This window comes from Pan paniscus, chromosome 5, assembly GCF_029289425.2.
Source record: "Pan paniscus chromosome 5, NHGRI_mPanPan1-v2.0_pri, whole genome shotgun sequence".
Lineage (NCBI taxonomy): Eukaryota > Metazoa > Chordata > Mammalia > Primates > Hominidae > Pan > Pan paniscus.
The window spans coordinates 91,243,374-91,265,318 of record NC_073254.2 but is presented as its reverse complement, the minus strand read 5'-3'; the positions used below and the strand labels follow the sequence as shown (position 1 = coordinate 91,265,318).

Genomic DNA, 21,945 nt, shown 5'->3' with positions numbered 1-21,945 from the left:
GAGTCTCCCTCTGTTGCCCAGGCTGCAGTGCAGAGGCGCGATCTCGGCTCACTGCAACCTCCGCCTCCTGGTTTCAAGCGATTCTCCTGCCTCAGCCTCCCAAGTAGCTGGGATTACAGGCATAAGCCTATAGAAGTACGTAAAGATAAGGTAGCATTATCAAATATGTGACTCAGAGAAAAGTGACTGTTGTAAAATGTGTCTTCTGGCTTTCTAACTAGAAGGGAAGCCTCTTTGCAGGCAGCCCCCGTCTGAAAGTGTGTCTGTATTTACAGTGCTGTCAACTTGGTGGGTGCTCAGTAAACATTTGTTAAATATGGACTGAGAAAGATGAGCTAGATATTTGAAGATTCAACTGTTGAACTTGGAATGAATAGTTTCTTTTTAAATGTTTCATGATGAAGTAGGAAGCCAAATCATGTTAGATGGACTGTTTCTAAGGGAAGAATCAGGTAAACCAGCTGCCTATTATTCCATGGATAAATCAGGATTACCTAAGCTCTTCATGCACTGCAACAAGACATCTAGGCTGTGGCTCTGTCACTAATCAGTTTCTGACTTTAAGTAGGTCACATGAACCTAAACTTCCTCATTTGTAAAATGAAACCAGATCTCTGGGAGCCCTTCCAGCTCTGACCTTCTGTGATCCTATGACTGGGAAAAGCTCTGAAACTAATAAGAAATAGACACGGGGTGCACAAAAAGACTTTTGGCGCCGGGTGCGGTGGCTCACGCCTGTAATCCCAGAACTTTGGGAGGCCGAGGCGGGCAGATCACCTGAGGTCAGATGTTCAAGACCAGCCTGGCCAACATGACGAAACCTCATCTCCACAAAAAAAGATAAAAATTAGCCTGGCTTGGTGGCGGGCGCCTGTAACCCCAGCTACTTGGGAGGCTGAGGCACGAGAATCACTTGAACGCGGGAGGTGGAGGTTGCAGTGAGCTGAGATCAGGCCACTGCACTCCAGCCTGGGCGACAGAGTGAGACTCCATTGCCCCCACCCCCCGCCAAAAAAAATACTTTTTGATTATAATGGCTTAGCAGAAGAAGATGTGGGGCAGCCACATACCACAGGAATCCAACTGCTCAAAGCTGGGAATTCGATTTTCCATTGGTAGAAGACCGGAACACATTGCAGAAGTAGATATTGTCCATCCAGCCTTAAGTGTTCCGAGATTGTTGATGTGGAAAGTCTAAGGATAGTTGTTGTGTCCCAGGCGCTCCATCGGTTGGTTTAGGTGTATGTAGATTAAAGTTGGCCACATGTTCTTTGCTGTCTTCCCATTGAGAAGTAGTCTTATTCCTTACTCTTGAAGGAGCTGGCCTCAGTGACTTGCTTAACTATAGAATATGAAAGAAGTGACAGTCCAGGATTTTCTAAGTTAAGCCACAAGGAACCTTGCATTTTCCACTGGGTCTCTTGGAATATTCTCTCTGTTAGCCCCATGCTGCCATGTAAAAAGTTCAGCTAGCTTGAGACTGCCATACTCCTAGAAAGGCCACTTGTGTGTGGCCTCTGGTCATCCTCTGGTCATGGTACCAGCTGAGGCCTACCTTCCAGTATCCCCTGCTGGATTCCACTTTTTTTTTTTTTTAATTGAATCCTCCAGACCAACCCATCCACCATCTGAATACCTTTCAGTGACCTCCATCGACCCTACTTGGAATAAAGGGACTACCCAGCAAAGCCCTGCTCAGATTTCTGACCCACAAAATAGTGAAATGCAATAAAATGGCTGTTGCTTTAGGTCACTAAATTTTGTAGTAGTTTGTTATACATCAGTAGATGATGGAATGGTGAGAAGTATCTGTGTTTGTGCATATAAACATTTAAGTAACTACTGCAATTAAATCCTTCCCTTTTACACCACCTTTTGAAAAATGTGTCAATTTTTATAGGACCATAGATGATATGCCAGATTGTGCAATATATTTTCTAAAGAACATAATTTTACATGAAGCGTAACACCAACCTTATATAATATTTAATCAATTTTAAGTTTAGAGCAATAAGCACGACCACATTGTGCCCAATCTATGTGTTATTTTTACAAGTTAATGCTGAAGTTCTGTCATCCCAAGCTTCTATACACAGGAATTATCCTTCTCGAATACCTAAACTTTTTTTCATTATCCCTGCCTTTCAGAGTATTTAACGTTCCTGCATCAACAGTAAAGAAGGGTACCTTTGCTTCGTATAAAAATCATCACTTAGCTCAGTGCCAGGCATCTATTAATTTATCAATATATGTTAGCTATAATGATGATTCATTCAATATGTCTTTAAAGAACATGTAATTCAACAGTAATATACACATGTATGGAACAAGGAGAAACTATTATCACAATGGACTATGATATAGTTTCTGACTCCCTGTAAATAGAATCTGCTCTAAATTAAGCAGATGCTATAGCCATGCTTCAATATAACTCTGTTTTCAACTTTGTTATGAAATCCTTTAAGGGTGAGGCCATTTTACAAAGGACAAAGAAACTGGTGCTTCAGGAACTAAACTTTTTTGGATGAAACCCAAATGTATCTGGCATATCTTGAATTGTCTTTTATAGTCAATCCTGTTTTAGGGACATTAACAAAGGTTTATTATTACATAATTTGAGAGTCTTTCAAATAAAAGGAAAGGGCAGATCAAGGGCCATTTTCCCCAACCTCAGGAGTTAACTCCTCAGTACCTCACAGGAACCTGAAATCTTTGGAGGAAAAAAAAATAGTATTATTTTAAAAATTAAAAATAATAAAGATGGCTCTCTAAAGAAACATCTGAAATTAGTAATAACATGCTGTAATATTATTTTCCATTGACTGTAGCCAAGGGCCTCCGCTAGCACCCATGAGAACTTTGTGTTCTTGAGAATAAGACACCTTTGCTCCAGGGCTTAGTGAGCAGGGCCTGAACTGGAGTTCCCTCCCACCACCTTAACTGAACTCTTCATGCAGGACACAGCATGTACAACCTCACATAGAGTTCCTGACCAGACAAGACTTGCTGGAAATTTCCCAGAATCTTCCTTCCTTAAGGTAGGAGTTTATAATAGGTTATAATTTATGAAAACAAAATATTTTTTCCTCCTTCCTCCCTGCAAATATTCTATACTTTTTGTATGATTCTGAGATATCTTCTCCTGTATCCTTGCCAACCACTAACATCGCCATAGCCTCTCTTACAAAAATCTTTCTTTCTTTTTGGACAATGCAATTGTGCAATTCAGTGTTTTTCTGCATGTTTCTTTTATCTTTCTAAGGCTTGTTGCAAAAATATCTCTGCTGTCCATTACCTCTTCCTTAATATTCTTTCTTCTTATTCTTCTCAAAGAAATGACCAGCAATTAAAGCAATTCCTGTATACCAAAAACAAAGCTTTCAAGGTTGTTTTAAATGGGATACAGAAATAAACACACATACGTCTAATTTCAACTAAACTGAACTTGTAGTAGCAAAGAGATTTCTGCATTTTTTTTTCTTTTGAGATGGAGTCTCGCTCTGTCGCCCAGGCTGGAGTGCAATGGCTCAATCTCAGCTCACTGCAACCTCTGCCTCCTGGGTTCAAGTGATTCTCCTGCCTCAGCCTCCCAAGTATTTGAGACTACAGGCATGCGCCACCATGCCTGGCTAATTTTTGTATTTTTAGCAGAGACGGGGTTTTGCCATGTTGGCCAGGCTGGTCTTGAAACCCTGACCTCAAGTGATCCACACAGTTCGGCCTCCCAAAGTGCTGGGATTACAGGTGTGAGCCACCGCGCCCAGCCTGCATTTTTTATTATAGATATAAAGGGTCAAATATTTTACTATCAAATATTGGTAACAAATGAATTGAATTCCCTCACTGGCACCTAAACTGCTGCCAAGACTCTTCTGAACCCATGTGGTCTTCCAAATCTTATATATCAAATGTATCAAAAAATAGCAGGATATGTTGTGTGTGTACTGCTGGGGTTGTTTATTTGTTTGTTCGTTCATTCATTTTTGTTATTCTCACTTAATTTTTTTCATCAGCATCCATCATGGGAAGCCACCTTGCCCTAGGGAGAGCTCCTGACCTAGGGTCAGGAATATATTAAGGAAGACAGCAATTAATAAATTCAAAAATAATAATAATTACAAATTGTAAGTATAATGCAGGCAAAGTGAGATCATGGGGTTTTGGCTTTACTCTGGGAGTCAGAGAATTTCTCTGGGGAGGTGACATATAAGGGAAGAAATGAAAGACAGGAGAGAAATTAGCCTGACAAAGAGCAGAGAGAAGAGCATTCCTGGCAAAGATATTGGCATGGACAAAGGCCCCAGGCAAGAACAAGATTAGCCCCTACGGCCAGAGTGGCCAGAGAACAGGTGTGTGAGGTGTGTAAGGAACAAAGCAGGCCAGGGCATTTGATTTAAGGTTTTTGGATATTGGTTCATTTTTCAAAAACCAATCTTTAGCCTCTTTCATCAAAAGCAACCCTGTTTTCATTATTTCTGGTAGTTCTTTTTGTTGGTTTTATTATTTCTTGGTAAAGTAACAGATAGGAAGTAGATGACGGACCTGGCTGCATGTGTCAGGTGCCTTTGCAGCCTTTTCCAGGCCACTGGAGCATTGCTAATACACCAAAGCAATAACGTATTGCATTTCATGGAACCTAAGAATCATTTATTCTCAGATGCATCTTATTTCAGAGATATTTAAATGTAAAAACTTGTACATTCTAGAATTCATGCATTATGGTTTGCTGAAAGAGAATGTTTAACATTTTTACAGAACTAATTTATTCCTAAGAAATAGTTTACAATTCAAAGGCCAACTCTAAACTCATAACTGATACTGAGTATTTTCACAGCTTAAAGACTTTTTTTTTACCAATTGCACTAAAGTTGTTAATAAAGCAAAGGTAAAAGGTCCATAGAATGTATGAGTGTTGAATTCGTGCCTAATAACATATCATGGAGCTAAGTTGAAATTAATATAAGAATTCAGTTAATCATCATTTGCATAAATTCAGCCTGTAGACTAAAAATAGGGCCATATTTAAATTTTAAAAATAATGACGCATTCAAATATAATGTTTAGAGTTCTTATTTGGATAATTCAGCAGCATTTAGACCATATTTTGATTTAAAAAATAGTATAAATACTATGAGATATAGACATATTTGACTTCAAAAAAGAAAAGAAAGAAGAAATTTTGCCCCTACCCTCCAAAATTATTGCTTATTTTCCCTGAATAAAAATAGATATGTATTCCACAATCTTTTTTTCCCAATTATTATATTGAGTATGTATTCCTATTTTATTTAGTATTTATTCTTGATCCTTGAAATTTATCTGTTCTGAAGCATTACAAGTAATGGAATAAAAAAGGGATGAGTAAACACACTGGACTCTCCCCTGGCTCAGAAGGGCACTTGTCATTAAATCTGTAGCCAAGGAATATGTGATTCTTAATGGGTTTCCTCCAGCCTTCCTTGGAGTTTCTGCCTTCTCTTTATCTTATAAAAGGACCCCAAGGGCAGTTGGCAGGGATGGGTTTCCTCCAGGCTCCTCTGAGTGCAGATGATTCTGAGGATACATCAGAACCAGAAGTCCTGCTGTCACTGGGCCTTGGGACATGCCACAGGGGATACCGGTAGATGCATTTGGCACTTTATCCTAAAACCTAATTGCAGTCTCAGTGCACCAGAGGAACCAAATCATGTTCCTGCCCAAAGAAAAGTCCAGGCTGCTTAAGCCTAAACCAACCCCAGACTCTGGTCTGGCCTTCTATGAGATGGGTGTGCTGTTTTGGGGATGGGTAAAGACTAATTCCTTATAGACTGTCAGCAACTTCATCAGGAGAGAACTGAGGTATGGCTATAGGTGTCAGGGAGAAATACAATTAATCCAGATGCCCATCTCTTCAAAGATAGGGGACATCCTATCAAGCAACAATTGTTTCTTCTAGGCTTCATAGCTTACAATTACCTTTAGAAGTGTGCCTGGAGAATAGATTTGCCTTAATTCAAAACTTTTCTTTCGTGGCCAATCATCTGTTGTACCCAGTTTCCAAGTCAGCCCTAATGATCTTCACTTCCTGATATTCAGTCCCCTCCCATATTGAATGTGGGTCCTATGTGACCAGTAAAATGTGGCAGATGTAACAGCATGTAACTTCTAAGGCTAGGTCATAAAAGGCATCACAGCTTCCACCTTGGGATTGCTTACTCTAGGGGAAGCCAGTTGCCATGTCATGAGGACACTCAAGCAGGCCTGTGGAGAGGCTCACAAGGAGAGGGACAGAGCTCCCCTGCCAACAGACAGCACTAACTTGCTGACAGTGAGAGTAAGCCACTTCAGAAGAGGATCCTCCCTCCAGCCCCAGTCAAGCCTTCAGATTCCTGCAGTTCTAACTGACATCTGCCTGCAACCACATCAATGGCCCCTCCCTTCCATCACTTAAGCAGTGTGAGCTATCCAGCCTAGCTCTTCCTAGATTCCTGACCAACAGAAAAAGTGAGAGAAAATAAATGATTATTGTTTTAACCCACTATATTAGTCCATTTTCATGCTGCTGATAAAGACATACCTGAGACTGGGTAATTTATAAAGAAAAACAGGTTCAGTGGACTCACAGTTCCACGTGGCTGGTGAGACTTCACAATCATGGTGGAAGGCAAAAGGCACATCTTACATGGCAGCAGACAAGAGAGAATGAGAGCTAAGTGAAAGGTCAAACCCCTTATAAAACCATCAGATCTCATGAGACTTATTCACTACCATGAGAACAGTATGGGGAAACCACTCCCTAATTCAATTATCTCCCACCAGATCCCTCGCACAACACGTGGGAATTGTGGGAGCTACAATTCAAGATGAGATTTGGGTGGAGACACAGCCCAAGCATATCAGCCACTGTATTTTGAAATGATTTATCACAAATCATTGGAGTAACTAGAACATCATAATTGTGTCGTTAGTCACCAATTGTATTTATTCCACAAACTTTTATCGAACACCTGTTATATGTCAGACCCTTTTTTAGGCTGGGATACAAAGAACTACAACATACAGTTGTTGCTCTCAATCCTTGGGAACACAGATGAGTAAATATGAATGACAGTACAAGATCCCATGAACAAAATGCTGTAAGAACACAACAAAAGAGGAATGATTTTCTTTCCTTTGTCAATAAAATAAGTTATTTATTTTTTCAATAAAAATGTACTTAGTGCTTTCTAGGAGCCAATCGCTGTGATCTGTGATAGATGCTGATAAAAATATGGTGAATGAGATGCAAACCTTTTCCCAAGGTCAATGTCAAAAGCTGAGGAGATACCATTTAGAAAAAAGCTAAAATGAGGCCTTCAAATTTTGCATATTGTGACCTTAGTGAGAGCAATTTCTGTAAAATGGTGAAAATAGATAAAAAATTTGAATAGGAAGAGGAGGAAGAGGCTGCTGGTATAGAACATATTATTTTTTCAAGAATGTTAGTGACAAAAAGGAGAAAAGAGAAAGGTCAAGAACTTGGTTCTCCTGCTTATCTTCCATAAGCTCAGCTGATTCATCACCAGTGACTTTCTTCCCTTCCTCACTGGAGCTGGAGATACAGGTGACACAACAACGCTGACCTAAAATAGGCTCAGGGCACTGGCAGGACCCTGAGAGTGAATGCCTCCTTAAATTTTGCACCCTAACCATCTTACTCACTTCACTCTAGTCCCAGCCCTGCAGGTAAGGGATTGCTTCTTGATGTTAAAATGAGCTTTAGACAAGATAGAAACAACTGTTACAAGCTTCATCGCTGCTTAAAGACAATGACATGATGCATTAATGTAGAAAACTAACGTTCAATAACTACTGATGATAGTAGACATTCCCAAGGATAAGCATGTATAAGCAGAGTGGGTTAATTGGAGAGACTGGCTGGCTCCTCCCACCTCTAACTGGGTGGCATTCCCCACGGGGAATTGAGCAGGGTAGAGAGGCTGCCTTCGGACTTGAGGATGCTCACTCACACTAACCTGCTCTGGGGCTGAGCTCTCAAGAGACTAGCCTGTAAAACCAGAATGCCAATCTTAATTCACAATGGCAACTGTAACTAGTAAGCCTAGTGCATGCCAGTGTCTGCCCACCCAGCTTGGTGAGCCTGAAATCAGAACAGGAGATGCTATGGGATTTAACTGTTAAAAGATCTTAAGGTCCCAAAGTCTGCAGCCTCCTTTTGTGTATGATGGGGGGCATAGCAGTGTACCCTCTACCCTAGAAAATGTTCTATTGGGCACACTGTGCCTCTTAGATGCTGCCTTTTCTGAGGATACATAAATGATTAAACTACTTGAGTGGATGATTCAGGGAGGATATTCTAAATGTATAACAACCCATACGTCATGGGCTCCAGTCAAGCAGAATGCCAGCAGGAGGGGGCACTGCTGGAGGCTCTCTTTTTAACCTGAATCCATTTAATGCTGAATCAAAATTTAGTTCTCAGAGGAAAACCATATTTCCCAGTTCTTAAAGACACCCCATTGTTACCTCAACTATTACCTCTAATAAAAAATTACCAAATTGTAATGGCATTGATATTTTTTCTTTCTCAGAACCTTTTATAAGAAGTGATATATATTAGGTTCTTCTTAAATTCTTTCTAATAAATTAGATGAATGAACAAACAATGGGAGTATTCTAATTAGAATTTGCATTTCCATAAATGGCTAATAATAGTGGAATATCTTTTCATATAGTTATCTATTTGTCCATCTGTATATTTCCCCTGGTAAAAATGTTGCTTCAGATCTTTTGTTCATTTTGAAAATTGCATTGTTTCCTTATTGTTCAATGTTGAGAGTTCTTTGTGTGTTCTATATACAAGTCTTCTTTTGGAGGGACACATGATTTGCTAATATTTTCTCCCAACCTATAGCATGTCTTTTCATTCTCTCAATAGTATCATTTGCAGAGCAAAAGTTTTAAATTTTGATAAAAAATAAATTTATGACTTTTCAAAAATTGTATGGATGATGTGTTGTTTTCACATCTAAGAACTCTTTGCCTAACACGAGATGTCCATGAGAAGATCAGCCTACTGAGAACAGGCCTTCATAAACTTGAATGAGAGATAAAGACAGACCAGCAAAGCCAAGCTCCCATCTTAACAAGGGGTGTGGTCTTCTCAGTACTCTCTCTCCCTCAGCTGTAGTTAGGGCCCTGTAGATATTCTAGTGCCTCACCCAGGATGGGGTGACCAACTCCTCCCAGCTTGTCAGGGACTCTTCCAGTTTTAGCTCTGAAAGTCTCATGTCAGTCCTGGATAAACAAACTAGGAGTAGAGAGTGTTTTCTGTTCCTCAGCTGCAATGGGTTTTCCCCAGAGTCCTAAGGGTGGCAGTGCTGACTACCCTCCTCTTAGGTGAAAGCTTTTGTTCTTCGGAAGAGATAAAGGAGAAGGTCCTGGTGGGGGATTCTTGCTCCTTTCGGCAGAGGCTGCTATTCTGCTTTCTCAGTGTGTTCCTGGTGGGGCTCCTGGAGAAGAGCTTGCAAGAGGGTGCAAACTCTCCTGTACCTGAAACTCCCAGGGGCTCTACATTCTCCTACCAGCCCACATGCAGCCTCTACCAATGTGTTAACTATTCTGGCTAGATTCTTTCTACCAGTGTCTGTGTCTGCCCCAGGTCAGCAAGATGTCTTATCTCTCCCTGCAGACACTTCTCATTCCTTAGATTTTGGGCTAGTGGGTTTTCCTGCAACCTGTTTTCTGATGGGTTTAAGGAAAGTGATAAACTTGCAGTCTGTCTGGCAGTGGATTATCACACACAATAATGAAGTGAGGTTCTTTCAAGCTCTGTACATCTCTGAGTCAAACATTTGATTTTTAATGTGTAACTAATAAAAAATTCAACTGCACACACACAATACACACACATGCACGTAAACACACACACCCCACTATATATTCAACTCATAGCTGCCATAGGTTGATAGTATACTCGTTATTGTCTTGTATTTGTCAGAAGTTCAGATAAGAGCAGGCAGGATTGGTTATAGTTTCAGTGAACTATCCTGAAGAAGTATCATTTCCATTTCTCTTCTATGTGCAATCTAGGAATGTTGTGGAAGTTTCTTTTGCATTTAGAATGTCAGCCACCATATTGACATTCTGTCTCTCTGCATATTTGGCCCTCGCTTTCCTTTACAAATTGGATTTGTATTGTTTACTTAGATTTATTCTTGTTGCAGTCTATTAATTTAATAAATATATATTGGGTGTTTACAGAGAGTAAGTTATATTAGAGATACAAAGTACATGTTGAATTCTTATGGAAAGTCCCAATATTTTAAGAGTTTGGGGCTCAAACGTGTCTTGTAAGTTGATGTCTTGTTATTTTCAACTCTGTAGATGTCTCTGTGTTAGGAAAACTTGGATAAGCAGGTCCATAGAAATTCCTCTGCTAGCCCTGTCTCCTGGAATTTCTACATAATGGCATATCCTCAGGTAGGTACAGATTCTCTTTACAATCTATGTCTTCATTGAATGATTAACAGAAAATTTTAAACTATTTGATGGACATTATACTTATACTTGCTCTATTAATTAATAGCTATTATAACCACTATGGTAACTAGTATCTCTTTTATTACCTAGTACTATCTAATGGTTACTTCTGTCTCATAATTATCTTTAACTCATAAATATTACAAATATCATTTGTTACATTCCTGTAGATACTCAAAAAATGTTTATTGAATTATATTGAGCTTTGCATCCCTTATCTTAATATCAATATATTTTCAAAGAAAACCTCTGTTAAAAAGGGAACTATAACACTCTTAACTGCTGTAATTTTTATTAAATACATTCATTAATATTAGTTTAACGGTTGTTTTTAATAGCAAAACATTCTAAGCAAACTAAATAATAATAGGAATGTTTTTTGCCACTCAAGTCAAGTTTTTGTCATTTTAAACCCTGTTCAAAAATTTTTTTAATTAAAATACCATAAAAGTAATGTATTGGTATACAATTCTATGTGTTTTTTTTAAATTTTATTATTATTATACTTTAAGTTTTAGGGTACCTGTGCACAACGTGCACGTTGTTACATGTGTATACATGTGCCATGCTGGTGTGCTGCACCCATTAACTCGTCATTTAGCATTAGGTATCTCTCCTAATGCTATCCCTCCCCCCTCCCCCCACCCCACAACAGTCCCCAGTGTGTGATGTTCCCCTTCCTGTGTCCATGTGTTCTCATTGTTCAATTCCCACCTATGAGTGAGAACATTCAGTGTTTGGTTTTTTGTCCTTGCGATAGTTTGCTGAGAATGATGGTTTCCAGTTTCATCCATGTCCCTACAAAGGACATGAACTCATCATTTTTTATGGCTGCATAGTATTCCATGGTGTATATGTGCCACATTTTCTTAATCCAGTCTATCGTTGTTGGACATTTAGGTTGGTTCCAAGTCTTTGCTATTCTGAATAGTGCCGCTATAAACATACGTGTGCATGTGTCTTTATAGCAGCATGATTTATAATCCTTTGGGTATATACCCAGTAATGGGATGGCTGGGTCAAATGGTATTTCTAGTTCTAGATCCCTGAGGAGTTGCCACACTGACTTCCACAATGGTTGAACTAGTTTACAGTCCCACCAACAGTGTAAAAGTGTTCCTATTTCTCCACATCCTCTCCAGCACCTGTTGTTTCCTGACTTTTTAATGATTGCCATTCTAATTGATGTGAGATGGTATCTCATTGTGGTTTTGATTTGCATTTCTCTGATGGCCAGTGATGATGAGCATTTTTTCATGCATTTTTTGGCTGCATAAATGTCTTCTTTTGAGAAGTGTCTGTTCATATCCTTTGCCCACTTTTTGATGGGGTTGTTTGTTTTTTTCTTGTAAATTTGTTGGAGTTCATTGTAGATTCTGGATATTATCCCTTTGTCAGATGAGTAGGTTGCGAAAATTTTCTCCCATTTTGTAGGTTTCCTGTTCACTCTGATGGTAGTTTCTTTTGCTGTGCAGAAGCTCTTTAGTTTAACTAGATCCCATTTGTCAATTTTGGCTTTTGTTGCCATTGCTTTTGGTGTTTTAGACATGAAGTCCTTGCCCATGCCTATGTCCTGAATGGTATTGCCTAGGTTTTCTTCTAGGGCTTTTATGGTTTTAGGTCTAACATTTAAGTCTTTAATCCATCTTGAATTAATTTTTGTATAAGGTGTAAGGAAGGGAACCAGTTTCAGCTTTCTGCATATGGCTAGCCCGTTTTCCCAGCACCATTTATTAAATAGGGAATCCTTTCCCCATTGCTTGTTTTTCTCAGGTTTGTTAAAGATCAGATAGTTGTAGATATGCGGCATTATTTCTGAGGGCTCTGTTCTGTTCCATTGGTCTATATCTCTGTTTTGGTACCAGTACCATGCTGTTTTGGTTACTGTAGCCTTGTAGTATAATTTGAAGTCAGGTAGCGTGATGCCTCCAGCTTTGTTCTTTGGGCTTAGGATTGACTTGCCGATGCAGGCTCTTTTTTGGTTCCATATGAACTTTAAAGTAGTTTTTTCCAATTCTGTGAAGAAAGTCATTGGTAGCTTGATGGGGATGGCATTGAATCTGTAAATTACCTTGGGCGGTATGGCCATTTTCATGATATTGATTCTTCCTACCCATGAACATGGAATGTTCTTCCATTTGTTTGTATCCTCTTTTATTTCATTGAGCAGTGGTTTGTAGTTCTCCTTGAAGAGGTGCTTCATGTCCCTTGTAAGTTGGATTCCTAGGTATTCTCTTTGAAGCAATTGTGAATGGGAGTTCACTCATGATTTGGCTCTCTGTTTGTCTGTTATTGGTATATAAGAATGCTTGTGATTTTTGTATATTGATTTTGTATCCTGAGACTTTGCTGAAGTTGCTTATCAGCTTGAGGAGATTTTGGGCTGAGATGATGGGGTTTTCTAAATATCCAATCATGTCATCTGCAAACAGGGACAATTTGACTTCCTCTTTTCCTAATTGAATACCCTTTATTTCCTTCTCCTGCCTGATTGCCCTGGCCAGAATTTCCAACACTATGTTGAATAGGATTGGTGAGAGAGGGCACCCCTGTCTTGTGCCCGTTTTCAAAGGGAATGCTTCCAGTTTTTGCCCATTCAGTATGATATTGGCTGTGGCTTTGTCATAGATAGCTCTTATTATTTTGAGATATGTCCCATCAATACCTAATTTATTGAGAGTTTTTAGCATGAAGGGTTGTTGAATTTTGTCAAAGGCCTTTTCTGCATCTATTGAGATAATCATGTGGTTTTTCTCTTTGGTTCTGTTTATATGTTGGATTACATTTATTGATTTGCATATGTTGAACCAGCCTTGCATCCCAGGGATGAAGCCCACTTGATCATGGTGGATAAGCTTTTTGATGTGCTGCTGGATTCAGTTTGCTAGTATTTTATTGAGGATTTTTGCATCGATGTTCATCAAGGACATTGGCCTAAAATTCTCTTTTTTGGTTGTGTCTCTGCCCGGCTTTGGTATCAGGATGATGCTGGCCTCATAAAATGAGTTAGGGAGGATTCCCTCTTTTTCTATTGATTGGAATAGTTTCAGAAAGAATGGTACCAGCTCCTCTTTGTACCTCTGGTAGAATTCAGCTGTGAATCCATCTGGTCCTGGACTTTTTTTGGCTGGTAAGCTGTTGATTATTGCCTCAATTTCAGAACCTGTTATTGGTCTATTCAGAGATTCAGCATCTTCCTGGTTTAGTCTTGGGAGGATGTATGTGTTGAGGAATTTATCCATTTCTTCTAGATTTTCTACTTTATTTGTGTAGAGGTGTTTATAGTATTCTCTGATGGTAGTTTGCATTTCCATGGGATCGGTGGTGATATCCCCTTTATCTTTTTGTATTTGTCTATTTGATTCTTCTCTCTTTTCTTCTTTGTTAGTCTGGCTAGCGGTCTATCAATTTTGTTGATCTTTTCAAAAAACCAGCTCCTGGATTCATTAATTTTTTGAAGGGTTTTTTGTGTCTCTATTTCCTGCAGTTCTGCTCTGATCTTAGTTATTTCTTGCCTTCTGCTTGCTTTTGAATGTGTTTGCTCTTGCTTTTCTAGTTCTTTTAATTGTGATGTTAGGGTGTCAATTTCAGATCTTTCCTGCTTTCTCTTGTGGGCATTTAGTGCTATAAATTTCCCTCTACACACTACTTTGAATGTGTCCCAGAGATTCTGGTATGTTGTGTCTTTGTTCTCGTTGGTTTCAAAGAACTTCTTTATTTCTGCCTTCATTTCATTATTTACCCAGTAGTCATTCAGGAGCAGGTTGTTCAGTTTCCATGTAGTTGAGCAGTTTTGAGTGAGTTTCTTAATCCTGAGTTCTAGTTTGATTTCACTGCAGTCTGAGAGACAGTTTGTTATAATTTCTGATCTTTTACATTTGCTGAGGAGTGCTTTACTTCCAACTATGTGGTCAATTTTGGAGTAGGTGTGATGTGGTGGTGAAAAGAATGTATATTCTGTTGATTTGGGGCAGAGAGTTCTGTAGATGTCTATTAGGTCTGCTTGGTACAGAGCTGAGTTCAATTCCTGGGTATCCTTGTTAACTTTCTGTCTCATGAATCTGTCTAATGTTGACAGTGGGATGTTAAAGTCTCCCATTATTATTGTGTGGGAGTCTAAGTCTCTTTGTAGGTCACTCAGGACTTGCTTTATGAATCTGGGTGCTCCTGTATTGGGTGCATATATATTTAGGATAGTTAGCTCTTCTTGTTGAATTGATCCCTTTACCATTATGTAATGGCCTTCTTTGTCTCTTTTGATCTTTGTTGGTTTAAAGTCTGTTTTATCAGAGACTAGGATTGCAACCCCTGCCTTTTTTTGTTTTCCATTTGCTTGGTAGATCTTCCTCCATCCCTTTATTTTGAGCCTATGTGTGTCTCTGCACGTGAGATGGGTTTCCTGAATACAGCACACTGATGGGTCTTGACTCTTTATCCAATTTGCCAGTCTGTGTATTTTAATTGGAGCATTTAGCCCATTTACATTTAAAATTAATATCTTTATGTGTGAAGTTGATCCTGTCATTATGATGTTAGCTGGTTATTTTGCTCGTTAGTTGATGCAGTTTCTTCCTAGCCTTGATGGTCTCTGCAATTTGGCATGTTTTTGCAGTGGCTGGTACCGGTTGTTCCTTTCCATGTTTAGTGCTTCCTTCAGGAGCTCTTTTAGGGCAGGCCTGGTGGTGACAAAATCTCTCAGCATTTGCTTGTCTGTAAAGCATTTTATTTCTCCTTCACTTATGAAGCTTAGTTTGGCGGAATATGAGATTCTGGGTTGAAAATTCTTTTCTTTAAGAATGTTGAATATTGGTCCCCACTCTCTTCTGGCTTGTAGAGTTTCTGCCGAGAAATCAGCTGTTAGTCTGATGGGCTTCCCTTTGTGGGTAACACGACATTTCTCTCTGGCTGCCCTTAACATTTTTTCCTTCATTTCAACTTTGGTGAATCTGACAATTATGTGTCTTGGAGTTCCTCTTCTTGAGGAGTATCTTTGTGGCGTTCTTTGTATTTCCTGAATTTGAATGTTGGCCTGCCTTACTAGACTGGGGAAGTTCTCCTGGATAATATCCTGCAGAGTGTTTTCCAACTTGGTTCCATTCTCCCCGTCACTTTCAGGTACACCAATCAGACGTAGATTTGGTCTTTTCACATAGTCCCATATTTCTTGGAGGCTTTGTTCATTTCTTTTTATTCTTTTTTCTCTAAACTTCTCTTCTCGCTTCATTTCATTAATTTCATCTTCCATCACTGATACCCTTTCTTCCAGTTGAGCACATCGGCTACTGAGGCTTCTGCATTCGACACGTAGCTCTTGTGCCTTGGTTTTCAGCTCCATCAGGTCCTTTAAGGACTTCTCTGCATTGGTTATTCTAGTTATCCATTCATCTAATTTTTTTCAAAGCTTTTAACTTCTTTGCCATTGGTTCGAATTTCCTGCTGTAACTCGTAGTAGTTTGATCGTCTGAAGCCTTCTTCTCTCAACTCGTCAAAGTCATTCTCCGTCCAGCTTTGTTCCGTTGCTGGTGAGGAGCTGCATTCCTTTGGAGGAGGAGAGGTGCTCTGATTTTTAGAGTTTCCAGTTTTTCTGCTCTGTTTTTTTCCCATCTTTGTGGTTTTATCTACCTTTGGTCTTTGATAATGGTGGCGTACAGATGGGTTTTTGGTGTGGATATCCTTTCTGTTTGTTAGTTTTCCTTCTAATAGACAGGACCCTCAGCTGCAGGTCTGTTGGAGTTTGCTAGAGGTCCACTCCAGACCCTGTTTGCCTGGGTATCAGCAGCGGTGTCTGCATAACAGCAGATATTGGTGAACCGCAGATGCTGCTGCCTGATCGTTCCTCTGGAAGTTTTGTCTCAGAGGAGTACCTGGCCGTGTGAGGTGTCAGTCCGCCCCTACTCGGGAGTGCCTCCCAGTTAGGCCACTTGGGGGCTAGGGACCCACTTGAGGAGGCAGCCTGCCTGTTCTCAGATCTCAAGCTGCGTGCTGGGAGAACCACTACTCTCTTCAAAGCTGTCAGAGAGGGACATTTAAGTCTGCAGAGGTTACTGCTGTTTTTTTGTTTGTCTGTGCCCTGCCCTCAGAGGTGGAGCCTACAGAGGCAGGCAGGCCTCCTTGAGCTGTGGTGGGCTCCACCCAGTTCGAGCTTCCAGGTTGCTTTGTTTACCTAATCAAACAACTAACTCGACAATGGCAAGCACCCCTCCCCCAGCCTCACTGCTGCCTTGCGGCTTGATCTCAGACTGCTGTGCTAGCATTGAGCAAGACTCCATGGGCATAGGACCCTCCAAGCCAGGTGCAGGATATAATCTCCTGGTGTGCCGTTTTTTAAGCCCGTTGGAAAAGCGCAGTATTAGGGTGGGAGTGACCTGATTTTCCAGGTGCCATCTGTCACGCTTTCTTTGACCAGGAAAGGGAATTCCCTGACCCCTTGTGCTTCCTGGGTGAGGCGATGCCTTGCCCTGCTTTGGCTCATGCACAGTGCGCTGCACCCACTGTCCTGCACCTACTGTCTGGCACTCCCCAGTGAGATGAACCCAGTACCTCAGTTGGAAATGCAGAAATCACCCGTCTTCTGTGTCGCTCATGCTGGTAGCCGTAGACCGGAGCTGTTCCCATTCGGCCATCTTGATTCTATGTGTTTTAACACATGTATAGCTTCATGGAACCACTGACACAATCAGGACACAGAACAGTTCCAGCATCACCAAAATTACCCTAATACTAGTTCTTTTTAGTCATCACTTCTCCCACTCCTAACCCCTGTAAGCTACTGATCTGTTCCCCCATAGCTTTACCTTTTCCAAAGTGTCATTTACACAGAGTCTTCCAGTATGTAACATTTTATGACTTTCTTCTTTCAGTCAGTATACTGCCTTCAAGATCCATTCATGTTATTTGCATATCGATAATTAGTTCCTTTTTATTCCTGAGCAGTATTCTCCTGTATGGACTACATCTTGCTTATTTATTCACCTATTGACATTGGGATAGTTTCCAAATTTTGGTGACTGTAGGTGAAGATGCTGTAATCATTTGTATGTAGGTTTTCATCTGTGAACATATATTTTTATTTCTCTAGGCTAAATGGGATTGCTGGGTAATATGGCAAGTGTTTGTTTAACTTTATAAGAATCTGCCAGGCACAGCAGGTCACTCCTGTAATCCCAGCTACTCAGGAAGCTGAGGCAGGAGGATCTCAGGATTTGAGGCTGCAGTGAGCTATGATTGCATCACTGCACTCCAGCCTGGGCACTACAGTGAGACCCTGTCTTTAAACTAACTAAATAAATAAATATCAAAAATAAAATAAAAAAACCTGCCAAACTGCTCCAGAATGTCTGTACCATTTTGGATTTCCACTAGCAATATATGACAGTTGCACTTGCTCTTCATCATTGTTAGCACTTGATATCGTCAGTTGGTTTTGTTGCTGTTGTTTCAGGTTATTTTTTGCCATTTTCCTAGTATGAAATGGTATGTAGTGGTATCTGGGGCAGACACAGCAAGACACTGGTAGAAAGAACCCAGCCAGAATAGTTAATGAATTGGTAGAGGCTGCATGTGGGCTGCTAGGAGAATGTGGAGCCCCTGAGGGCTTCGGGTACAGGAGAGTTTGCACTCTCTTGCAAGCTCTTCTCCAGGAGCCCTACCAGGAGCACACTGAGAAAGCAGAATAGCAGCCTCTGCTGAAAGGAGCAAGAAACCCCCACCAGGACCTTCTCCTTCATCTCTACTGTGGAACAAAAGCCTTCACCTAAGAGGAGGAGGGTAGCCAGCGTTGCCACCCTCAGGACCCTGGGGAAAACCCATTGCAGTTGAGGAACAGAAAGCACTCTCTACTCCTAGTTTGTTTGTCCAGGACTGACATGGGACTTTCAGAGCTAAAACTGGAAAAGTCCCTGACAAGCTGGGAGGATTTGGTCACCCCATCCTGGGTGCCACACTAGAACGTCTACAGGGCCCTAAACTACAGCTGAGGGAGAGAGAGGAGTACTGAGAAGACCACATCCCCATACACAGTGCTGGCTAAGATAGGGCTTAATAGGACAGAGAGCTCCTCCTCCCCATCACCAGGCTCGCAAGTGGAGTAGCAAGTCACAGTGGGATGTTGCTGGAAGAGGCCCAAGAGTGTGGGCACAGATCATTTCTGAGGTACAGTGCAAAGGGAAGATCTAAAGCTGAAGGTGGAGCAGAATTGAAAAAAACTACAGGCAAACCAGCCCCCAACTGAACCACAAAGGGTCACCAAAGGAATTTGATGCTTGTGGTGCCCTAAGGGTAACCACTACAGTGGAGGAAGAGAATTAAACTCAGCCCAACTCCTAACTCAGACTCACACTCTAGAATCCTAGCAGAAGGACAGACAGGTGTATGCATTTTCAGGCATAAAATCTATTTTCCTCATCTCTGCTGTCCTTAACAAGGTGTCTGGCTTTCAACAAAAAATTACAAGTCATACAAAAAAGTGATAAAGAAAACAACAACACACTGTCAAAAATAAAGCAGTCAACAGAACCAGACCCCAGATATGACAGAGATGTTAGAACTATCTGACAGGAAATTGAAAATAACTATGAGTAATATGATATAGCTCTAGTGGAAAAGGAGAACAACATGCCAGATCAGATGGGTGATTTCAGGAGAAATGGAAACTATAAGGATCAATCAAACTGAAATGCAAAAAGTGAAAATCACAGCAACAGAAGTGAAGAATGCCTTCAATGGGCACATCAGAAGATGTAACAAAGAATCAGTGAACTTGAGCATCAGTTTATAGCAATCACCCAAACTGAAAAAACAAAGAGGGAAAAAAATTCAAAGCTTCCTACGTATTCACCCAAGAGAAGTGAAAACTGATGTTCACACAAAAACCTGTACATGAGTGTTTAGCATACTTTATTCATAATCACCCCAAACTGTGTGGCCCAGATATATTTCAACCAGTGAACAGATAAACAAACCATGATACAGCCACACAATGGAATGCTACTCTGCAGTAAAAAGGAATGAACTATTGATGCTTGCAAGCATATCGATTAATCTCAAATATATTTTGCCAAGTGAAAGTAGACAGACCCATATTATTCCATGTATGTACCTTCCTGGAAAAGACCAAAATTGCGACAGAATATGGATGAGTGGTTGCCAAAGATTGCAGGTGCGGGTAGTGGTTGTCTACAAAGGAGCAGCACTGGGGAACTTTTGGGGTGAGAGAATTGATTCGTATCATGACTGTGCAAGTGGATACATGGCCCTAAGCATTTGTCAAAATCTGAGGAATTATACAACTCAATGAGTGGATTTTACTCTATGTAAACTAAATAAAAATATACGAAGATGTGGGGGTATCCCAAAATGGAATACAAACTATCAAATGTTACTAGTCTAACGTATGAGTGACATTACCACACTGACACAGATGGAGAACAGAACTAACCTAAGTAACTTTTAGAAGTCAGTATTTTGATTGGATTCTACTAAAATGAAAGAAAAAAACTATTGTACCTAGTTGCTATGTGCTATTTAATAAATGTGTTTCTCACAGGGGTATGAGTTAGCAATTCTGAAACTACTTGTGTATACTAACATTGAAAAAAAAAAGCAATTTTATTTTAAACTGTGAGAGCCAGTTGTACATTAGAGAAAGAACAACACTGTGTTGCTGAACTAGAATTGGATTGGAACTCTGAACTCATAAATATATATACACAGACTAATGTAGATATAGACATAAATGTACGTACGTGCTGCATGGGGCAAATATACATATTTATTTATACACACACACTCACATATGTATATATGCATGTGATCTCTTTTTTATTAAAATTCATGCACCTCTTTCAAGACCAGCTCAATGCTAACCTTATCCATTAAATCTTCCATTTTGACTTCTGTAGATTCCCAATTTGCTTTATAATTCTCTTATAGTATCTGTCAGATTTGACTTGCACTTTTGTACATATCTTAGATTTTTGTACATATTTCCAGATATCAAACTCTTAAAGTTTGCTTGTTTGGATTTTATCTTTTACAACACCTTCCATGGTCTCTTAAATTGTATAGACACTCAGTAAATGTACTGAATGGGATTTAATGTTAGAGATATCTAGACACAAATCTGAACATGTAGGAATTATTACATGTCCTTGAGGTAATCAGTTATCTTCAAGCTAGACTCCTCCTTAGGGCCGTAGAAGGCCCAAAGATACTCTTCAGGGTTCAGTGCTGGGCTCTCAACATTTTCCCTTTTACTGTATCTTCAATATTATCTAGTCCCCATGGCTATGAAAACTAAATGCTGATCATCCTTGAAGGTATATATCCAGCCTTAACTTCTCCTCTGGGAAACTTGGGCATCTTCCTGATCCCCTTGCCATTTCCCTCTCCTCATTTGCCCCCAACCCACAAGGGAGGTATGTGCCAGCTCTCTTCCAGTTCTCCTCCAGTTAACCCATCACTGTCATAGTCTAAGCCAGCATCATCTCCCACCAAACTTCTGAAAGGCTTCTGAACTGATCCATTGTTTTACACACTTTATTTCAACTCTTTCTTCATAAAGCAGTTAGAATGATTGTTTTTAACATCTATATCAAGTGTCAGTTTAAATTTTTGAAAATTCTTCAGTGACTCTCCATTGTACAGAATAAAATCCAGTCCCTTTATGTTTTTGTCCTCAAAGCTCTGCACACAACTGTGCTCCCAGTCATGAGCCTACAGTCAGTTCCTAAACTCAGCAGTCTCTTTCCTTCTTTAGGGCTTTTGCAAACACATTTTACTTCTGCTAGAACAGAGTTTCTCAAACTCTCTGTGGGGAAGGATCAAATCTTTTTTCCCCCAGTCTATCAGAGAATTATACGTAAAAAAACCAACTATTAGAAAAAAATTTTAAAGAATGTTTTATTTTTAGATTTAACAGACATAGAGTTAGTCTTATCAAATTGCTATAAATGTTACAAATGCTTCCTCTCAGTTTCTGTACAGATCTCATTAGGGTCCAGGAACAGTTTCTACTGAGTAACAATGTTAGAATACTCTGTGTGACTGATTTCATCTGATTCTTAAGATCTCAGCCTGTCACTTTCTCCAAGAGTCTGTCCTCACCATGCTGTCTGATGAGTTCATTCCCCTTTATGATACTGTATTTTCCATCACTGCAACCTATTTGTTTCATCCATAACACATATGTAAATTATACACATAACACACATACACACATTTCTCTGCTTACTTTATTCTCTGCCTCTCCCCCAGAAATTCCAGGTATCAGGGACTATGACCGTTTTGTTCACTAAGGTATATAGATTACAAAGTCAAACAATGTCAAACATGATTTGAGACTAATGGATTTCTCAGAGCCTTTACTATGCTAATATGAAGTGTGAAATTCCAAGAGATAGGTATAAAGTACAGAGTTTCCCAAAC

The 21,945-nt window shown here is 40.0% G+C and overlaps 1 protein-coding gene across 1 annotated transcript in view; it reads left to right on the top strand.

Moving 5' to 3' along the window:
* LOC117980615 (translation initiation factor IF-2) overlaps positions 1–21,945 on the top strand; it is a 190,878-nt gene that overhangs the window by 138,828 nt on the left and 30,105 nt on the right. Inside the window, exon 6 of the mRNA XM_057302540.2 lies at positions 10,366–10,461. The gene's annotated coding sequence lies outside the window, so the exon portion shown is untranslated. The remainder of the gene's footprint in view (positions 1–10,365; positions 10,462–21,945) is intronic.